The sequence below is a fragment of the Trichomycterus rosablanca genome, chromosome 12, assembly GCF_030014385.1.
Source record: "Trichomycterus rosablanca isolate fTriRos1 chromosome 12, fTriRos1.hap1, whole genome shotgun sequence".
NCBI classification, from domain to species: domain Eukaryota; kingdom Metazoa; phylum Chordata; class Actinopteri; order Siluriformes; family Trichomycteridae; genus Trichomycterus; species Trichomycterus rosablanca.
The window spans coordinates 23,151,950-23,159,831 of NC_085999.1; positions in this window are offsets into that span (position 1 = coordinate 23,151,950).

The following is a 7,882-nucleotide window of genomic DNA, read 5'->3' on the forward strand; positions in this document are numbered from 1 at the left end:
GATGTGATCATCCTGGATAATGTTACGTTCTTATGGTACTTTCACTTTCGCTGTTGCTCACACTACCTATAATGACCAACAGATTTGCAAGATGGAGTTTAAACGTGTTATGATGTTTCAGGACAAACTAACAAAAATCTACTTTAGCACTTTTAGCTTGTCAAAAAAAGCAGCAGTAGTCTTCATCCCAAACCTCATGCTTCATGTAATTTGTGTGCTTAATTTAAATCCACCAAAGATTTTCTCAAGTATACTAATATTTAATAAACCACAGTGCTCTACAGTGTACTTTTACACTAGTGATCAATGCACTTAAAAAATGCTAAAATAAAACAACTGTTTTTGTATTTATTATACTGTAATTGTACAGAAATAATATAAAAGCTTGTCTAATCTGTACTAAAATGGGACTCAATTTTTCCTTGTCTGCGTGCAGTCGCCATCAATCAGCCAACAGAGGTCGTATTTGCATCAGTTAAGAGGAATCTCTGGCATCCAACTCTACAGACAAGTCAATCATTATTCGTGTAGGTGCCCAGCCTGCCGATAGGAGAGCTGAGATTCAAACTCATAGGTTGGAGATGACAGAATTGGTGTTTTTACATGTTAATAAATCTGCTTTAATTAGCAAGTCTAATTGATTTGTAATATTCGATTTACAGTCTGTGTGTGTGAGGGAAGTAAATAGGAAGTAAATATGTATTTACCCACTGTTGTTTTTGTTGTTTAATATATTTTCAGTGCTTATATCCACCTCCAGCTCCTTTGACTTTGTATTAATTAAAGGTACAAATTTATTACCATAAACAAAGACTTGTTTTAAATACCAAACATACCAAACACAAGAAGATGCAATCATTGTGAAGGTGAAGAACCTTTTAATAGTTTCCAAGACATAATTGTTTAAACAATGGAAAAAGCTAAAACATACCTACCTGTGATTAAAAGTGAGATCTGCAAGTAAAAAGTTGAAGGTATGAACTACAGACTGCATTTGCAGTGCAATAGCACTAAAGGAAAAATCTCTGTACAGGAGGTAAAGTGAATATCAGTACATTGGAGTACTGTGCTGCTACCCTTGAGAAAGGATGCAGTGCATCAAAATTGTCAGTGACGGATGATATGTTTTGGAATATTGTGAGCTAAAGTCACTTGAAAATACACTTAATATGTATATTTACCTTGTTTATTTATCAGCTTCTTATCCTAATTAGGGTCTTGGGGGTGCTGAAGCTTAACCCAGTTAACCCAATTGGTTGTATTTTTAAAAGCATTTATCTAATGCACAGGTTACTAAGGTCTTTAAGTACCCCAAATTAATATTTATGTAGTGTATTTATCATGTAAAATTCTTCAACTACATGCAAGGTAAAAAAAATATATAACTAGAATTTAAAAAGTACATTAATGTTATTAAATTATTTTCCCTATTAAAATTAAAGAGCATTGAAATGTATTTAAAATGATTATATTTCAGTATAACAAAAATTGTAAAACGTTTGACCATATACCAAATACACTTATGTAATTCTTTGTATAATGTGTGCTTTAAGTGAATTATTGTTTAACATACTTTGCAAAAATATACCATTTATCTATTAATTAATTTTGCTCACTCTATTTTTTCAAAAATAAAAGCTGAAACACTAAATCACTTGGTATCCTCTGTGCCAAAACGTCTTTTAAGTGTGGTGAAAAGGAATGGCAACATTACAAAGTGGTAAATGCTTTACTGTCCCAACTTTTTTGGAATGTGTTGCAGGCCTGAAATGCAGGAATGGATGTTTATTAATAAATGAAATGAAGTTGACCAGACAAAACATGAAATATCTCAGGTTCATTCTGTCTGCAATGAAATAAAGTAAATGTTAAAAACTTTGGGGTTGTGTTTAGTGACGGTGTAAAATATTTCATTAAAATATGACAGATTTAAGGATTTAGCATAAAAACCAGATTTAAGTATTTAGTATAATATTTAGTGTGAGTCCAAAAATGCTCTTACTTCAAAGGTCAAGTTTTCACTCATGTTTCAGTTGTAACTGTGCAACTATTACTGTGCTTAAATCAAATAAAAAATGAACCCAAATGCAAGATGCTTGACCACAAACAAACAGAAAACTAGGTGGCCAAAATAATGGAAACAAAAGTAACAGAGGTGGTGTGGCGACCCCTTTTCCAGAGCAGTCCCTACGCAGTGGAACCATGTGGAGTCATGGTACAAAGACCTCAATCTCAATCCAGAATATGAAACACAAAAATAATGATTAAAAAAAACCTCAAAAGACTGGTTTCAGTTAAAAGAGAAACAGCCTTCATACTTTATTTGAGATATGATCATAACTGGGCATCAATCTGAAGAATATGCAAAGTACAGCTCAGAAAATTCTTATTTTATACCTTTCTCGACGCAAGGAGGGTAATCGCCCAGCCTTCTTTTGTATTTTAGCTTCAAATTTGAATACTATAATATGCAATTTTTAGGCAATAATCTCCCTAACCCACTTGACCACGCTTATCTCTGTATTTAAAAAAAATTAAATGACCTTGTCAGCACATTCTAATCTTGCAGGTGTTTTTAATTTTTAAAACATACAGTGACGCCGCTCAGGTGGCGCAGCGGTAAAAAGACGCGCTGCAACCAGAGCTGGATTCTGAGTACGTGTTATCGAATCCAGCTTTGCTTCACCGGTTCGAAGCTGAGTGGCTGTATGAGCAACGATTGGCCGGTTGCTCATATGGGGGGGGTGGGACAAAGAACCGGATGTGGGTCTCTCTCTGTCAGAATGTTTCGGAGGGGATATGGGTTAGCTTCGATCTCCTCTGTCAGGGCAGGGTTTGGCATAGACAGAGAGGAAGCACGATGCAAATTGAACCATTGGATGTGCTAAAGGGGGAGAAAAAGGGGGGGGGGAAACATACAGTGACCTCAGCCCATTCAAATTTTGCATGTGTTTTAATAATAAAAAAAAAATACAGTGATCTTGTTTGCACGTTCTAATCTTCCATGAGGACGCTGGACATCTTCCGAGGCTTAAGGCCCATTCTAGTCTTCTACAAGGACGCTGGAAATCTTTTAAGGCTCAAGGCCATGAGAACCAAGACTTCAGTACTTTTCTATTCTGATTAAAAGTTAGATTTGCAAGTAAAAAGTTTAATAAAAGTATAAACCACAGACTGCAGTTGCAGTGCAGTAGCCCTAGAGGAAAATACTCTGTACAAGAGGTAAAGTGAATATCAGTACATTGTATTTGTGCTGTGCTGCTACCCTTGAGAAAGGATGCAGTAAAGTGCATCAAAATTGTCAGTGACATTCCCCAAATGCCAAGCTACATTATGTATATGGTGGCTTGTCTTACAAGATTTACTGCTCAGCTCCCTTCCATTAGTGTACACACATGCATACACCCCTTCCCAGTGGTTGTCAAAGTGCATCTTTATTCACTTTCCTAATTCCTAAATTTTCATTAGCGATACTGTGGGGAACTTTAGTGTAACCTCACAGATAAATGTTGACAGCATGGAGGCATATCAGAATATACTTGAGCTCATCAGTGCCTGCACACTGAGTAACAAACTAAAACATTAAAAAGAAAAAATGAAAGTCTGAGGGTAATTTTGCTGTAGCAGTTCTCAGTGACTCTATGGTAATACATTTTCATCTCTATTAAAGAGGTAGTGGCACTTTTATATGCAATTATAACATTTACTGAAGCAATGACACTTTGAATTTCTATTTAAATTTAATAGTTTTCCATATTAATGGCACTTTCAGCTTGTTGGGCATCCCATTTCATCGTAGGTTTTAATATGGAGTTTACAAGTGCAAGTTTACAAATGAAGGGATTACGAAGGGAGGGAAACTTATTATTTATTATTATTATTATTATTATTGATTATGAAGGGCTGAAGTTCAGGATGGCTTCCTCAGGGTGCTGGGCAGTCAAATCCCCCAAAATCTTAAGTTAAATTACTGTAGTACTTACTGTTCACAAGTACCTTTCTGAGGTGGGGCCCTCAGGGAATGCAACCATAAGTGTGGGGAGAATATTTTACTGTGGCTGTTGGTCCAGATCGTTCTTTAGCAAGGTAGATGGAAATTAGTTGGCTGAAGTATACTCTGTGGGGATTTGTTGGCCGTGGTGATGAGTCTTGGCTGTCAACGGGTGGCCTTGATAGGACAGTTGGATTAATTTTAGGTTGATTAGTTAATGATGTCTTTAGGTGAAAGATAACTTGGACGACTTGGTGAAGATATATTTAAACCTAAGTCTAAAGCCTGAATGAGCAAGCCAGGGGAAACAGATGCAAGGTAAAAGTCCTTTAGTTGCATGAGAAAAAAAAATCTTCAGAGAAATCAGGCTCAGAAAAGTAGCCCATTCTCTTCTGGTTGTTTCCTGGTAATGGATAAAGTTGGGGTGGTAAAACTGTTGTATGGCTGGATATGTTAAGAGAAGCAAGTATATGAATATGCACATTTTAAAAGCAAATGTGTGCAGATGGTGCACAGCTGGGACCTAATTAGAAAATAATGCTAATTGCAACAGGGTTTTCAATGCCTTGAAATGTCAAAGTGGGATTATAGCATCAGTTGAATCAGTGTCTTGTTGCAGCAGTATGCTTACAATGACCAGTGTATGGAAAGTTGGTCAGTGTGGTTTTGTGGTTCATATCTGGATGCTGCTTCATTCCTAAATAAAAGATGGAAATATGGTTTAGGAGGGTTGCTGCTTAGAGGAACTATTGCCTGTAACTAGGAACCAGTGTAGATGGATAATAGAGTTGTATGGGTTATAGTCTTGATTGGTAGAGTTTGTTTCTTTAGGTAAGTATGTTTTGATCGCTGTCCCCTTGTTTAGGTTAATAGGTTATAAGAAAAGTGAGTGAGATTTTTAAGAAGATTGAGTAGGATACTAACTTAGGGTTGTGACCGTAGTTAGAATGGAGTATACATGGTGTATTTGCATATATTAGGAGGAGGATAGTAGGAAATGTGGTTGGATGGCTAAATGGACAAGCCTGCTGGAGGCACTGGTGGTGGGGTGAGACAAAGTAGGCTGATAGGAGGTCATTAATAGGTTAATAGGGGGTGTTTTAGGTGGAATAGAAAAACAGATATGCCTTCATCTGAAACAGATGTGGGACAAGGGTGCTGTGAGAACAGTTTGATATTTATGTTTGGTAGATTTAGTTGGAGAGCTTAAATAAGAAGGTAGGGAAATAGATAGTGTTTTCAGTTGAAGTAATGAAGTTTAGGATTAGTAATACTAATATAAGGGTATTAGTTTTTGGAGATTGGGATATGGTTATTAACTAATAGGCTGGTGTTTATAAGGGTCCTCATAGGACAGTGAAGTAAGAGAGTGTGGTTTAGGGATTTGAAGCATCCCAGATTGCTAGTTTGGATAATAGATTGTCAAGATTAAATAAAGAATAGATTGTAACATCTTGGTAGAAGGAGGGCAAACTCTGTGGGGTGCATTAAAAGCTTGAGGCTGGAGAGATCTGTTAACAGTATGTAGTTGTTTTTTTTTGTCTGATGGCATTATTTAGGTTTGAATGGTTGTAATTACAGTGTGAATAAACAGCTTTCCGTTTGCTGATTTTTCTTCTCTAGAGACTTGATTTGTGGTTAAATGATATCTAGGTTGCTTTTTGGTTGTTTGAAATCCTGGTGAAGCATTCTAGTATGTGTTGTTGTTTTTGATGGAATTAAAGTTGTTGGCCTTAAACTGTTTGAATAAATGGTTGAGGGTTGACATGGGAAGAATGTTGATGTAATAAATTTGAGTGTGGTTTAGAAATGGGAGGATTTAAAGGTGCTGAAATGTGTGGTTGTAATGATGGTCTTAATGTTGTGATGCAAAGAAACGGGGCTGATCGTGGACCTTTGGATGATATCTAAAGGTTGGTGAAGTCAGAGGATAGGGCAGGAATGTTGGTTTGGTAAAAAGCTCTTTAGGTAGTCTTTTGGAGTTTTGTGGGGTATTGAGTGATGTGAAAGTGTGTGGGCATGGCTATGGTATAGACATGCATAAAAAAGTTTTACAATGCAAAGTGTCTAGCATGATTTAAGTTATTTCATGCTGTGTTACCTAGTCGGTAAATGGTTGCAGGGTTGAATGTGAGGGTGTTACAGGGTGTGACAAGTCTGTGGTGTTTGATTTAAGAACTTTGGTGATGCTGAAGTAAAAAGTTTGGTACATGTTAGTTCATGGGTAATTGTTTAGCTTTTGCGATCTTAGGAAATAGACATGTGTTAGGAGGGCTGATGATGGTTTATTGAAAGGCAGTATGGGTTAAAGTGCCGTAGCCTTGTAAGACTGTTGATGTTGGTTGTAGGTAAGGGTAATATTTGAGCGGTTTGAATATTTGCCTGTATTTGATCAGCCTGAGGAATAGCTGGTAGGGGGTTGGATGAAGGAGTGAGGGGTGGGATGAATGGAAGTTTGTTATGTTTCAATTGACATCATTTTAGCATTTATGGCTATTTACATCAGAGACATCTGTTTCCATGAAAGTGTACTTTCTTTTATAGTCCTGGGTATATGTGTCTCAGGTTGTTCACTATTATGTATCAGTTCTGTTTTAGATAGTGCTGTTCCGGTTTTAAGTATTGTATACGAAGTTTAATAAATGGGGTAGGGGGTGTGATGAAATAGGCACTGGGGAAATAGTTGGAAAAAATTTGAAGAACTGGGGGTGGATTGTGGTGGGGGATGAGATGAAATGTGCACTGGAGATTGGGATGGGAAATGGGCCAGGGGACAAGAATTTAAAAAGCAAAAACATGAAGAGGCGGGGTTGGATAAGGGTGGGGTGTGATGAAATGGGCACTGAGGAAAAAGGATGGAAAAGCAGCAAGAGAATGGGAGTTTGAAAGAAAAAATGTGAAGAGCTGGGATTGGTTAAGGGTAGTGGGTGGGATAAATAGGCGTATTTAACTGCTGCACTGACATAGTAGTTGTAAAATTCATTATTCCTCCTCCACTTATATTTAAAATGACTATATTAAAATCCATTATTTATTAAGAATTTAAATTGAGATTAAAACCAAAACACAGACTAGTGTAATCTGTTAAAAGGTTGCAGATGAAGTGAATCACTGTGACACATTTGGTTGCATCTATATGCTAAAGTCTTTGAAGATACTTTGGTAGTCAATAAGACAAAGCTGGGCAACATTATGAATCCAACTTTCCTCATCAAATGAGTTTAAACATTAGAACTTTAACTTGGTACTGAATTTTATATTTTAGAATTATTTGGAAGGGATTGGTTTACTAGAAAGAAAAAACTAGTTGTATTCTTGCAAGCCTCTTATGTTTAGTTCACACTACACGATTTTTGCCCTGATTTTCGCTCACCCACTGGTCGCCGCTAGATGTGCCGGCTCGGAAGCAACCTCGGCATTCGCTCGGGGATCGAAACTCAGCTCTCGATCGCTATCTGTGAACTGTTTAACAACTTAATCCAAGCAGCTTGCCGAGCACTTGCAGACACAAAAAAGATATCTAGCATGTTAAATATCTGGACCAGTCGGCGAGTCAAAATCTTGTAGTATGAAAAGCATTGCAAGCAGGTTGCGAGTGGCAGCGAGAGCTTTGTCGAACAACAGCCAATGAGAACGCAAGATACGGAGTGAGGGAAACTTGGGGAAGGAGTTGTAAAAATGTGGGACAGGTAAATAATATAGTTTATATCAGAATACATCGGCACACATACAAGCGTTTACAGTATTTTGTGATCTTACCGTCCATGCCAAACCATAATACTAACGCTGCATTGCAAAAAATATTTTTTAACCTCAAACTCACTACAGAAAAGACAATCCTTGCTGGTCGTGTAGCCCAATCCACTCAGATTCATTTATTTTTTCTACTTG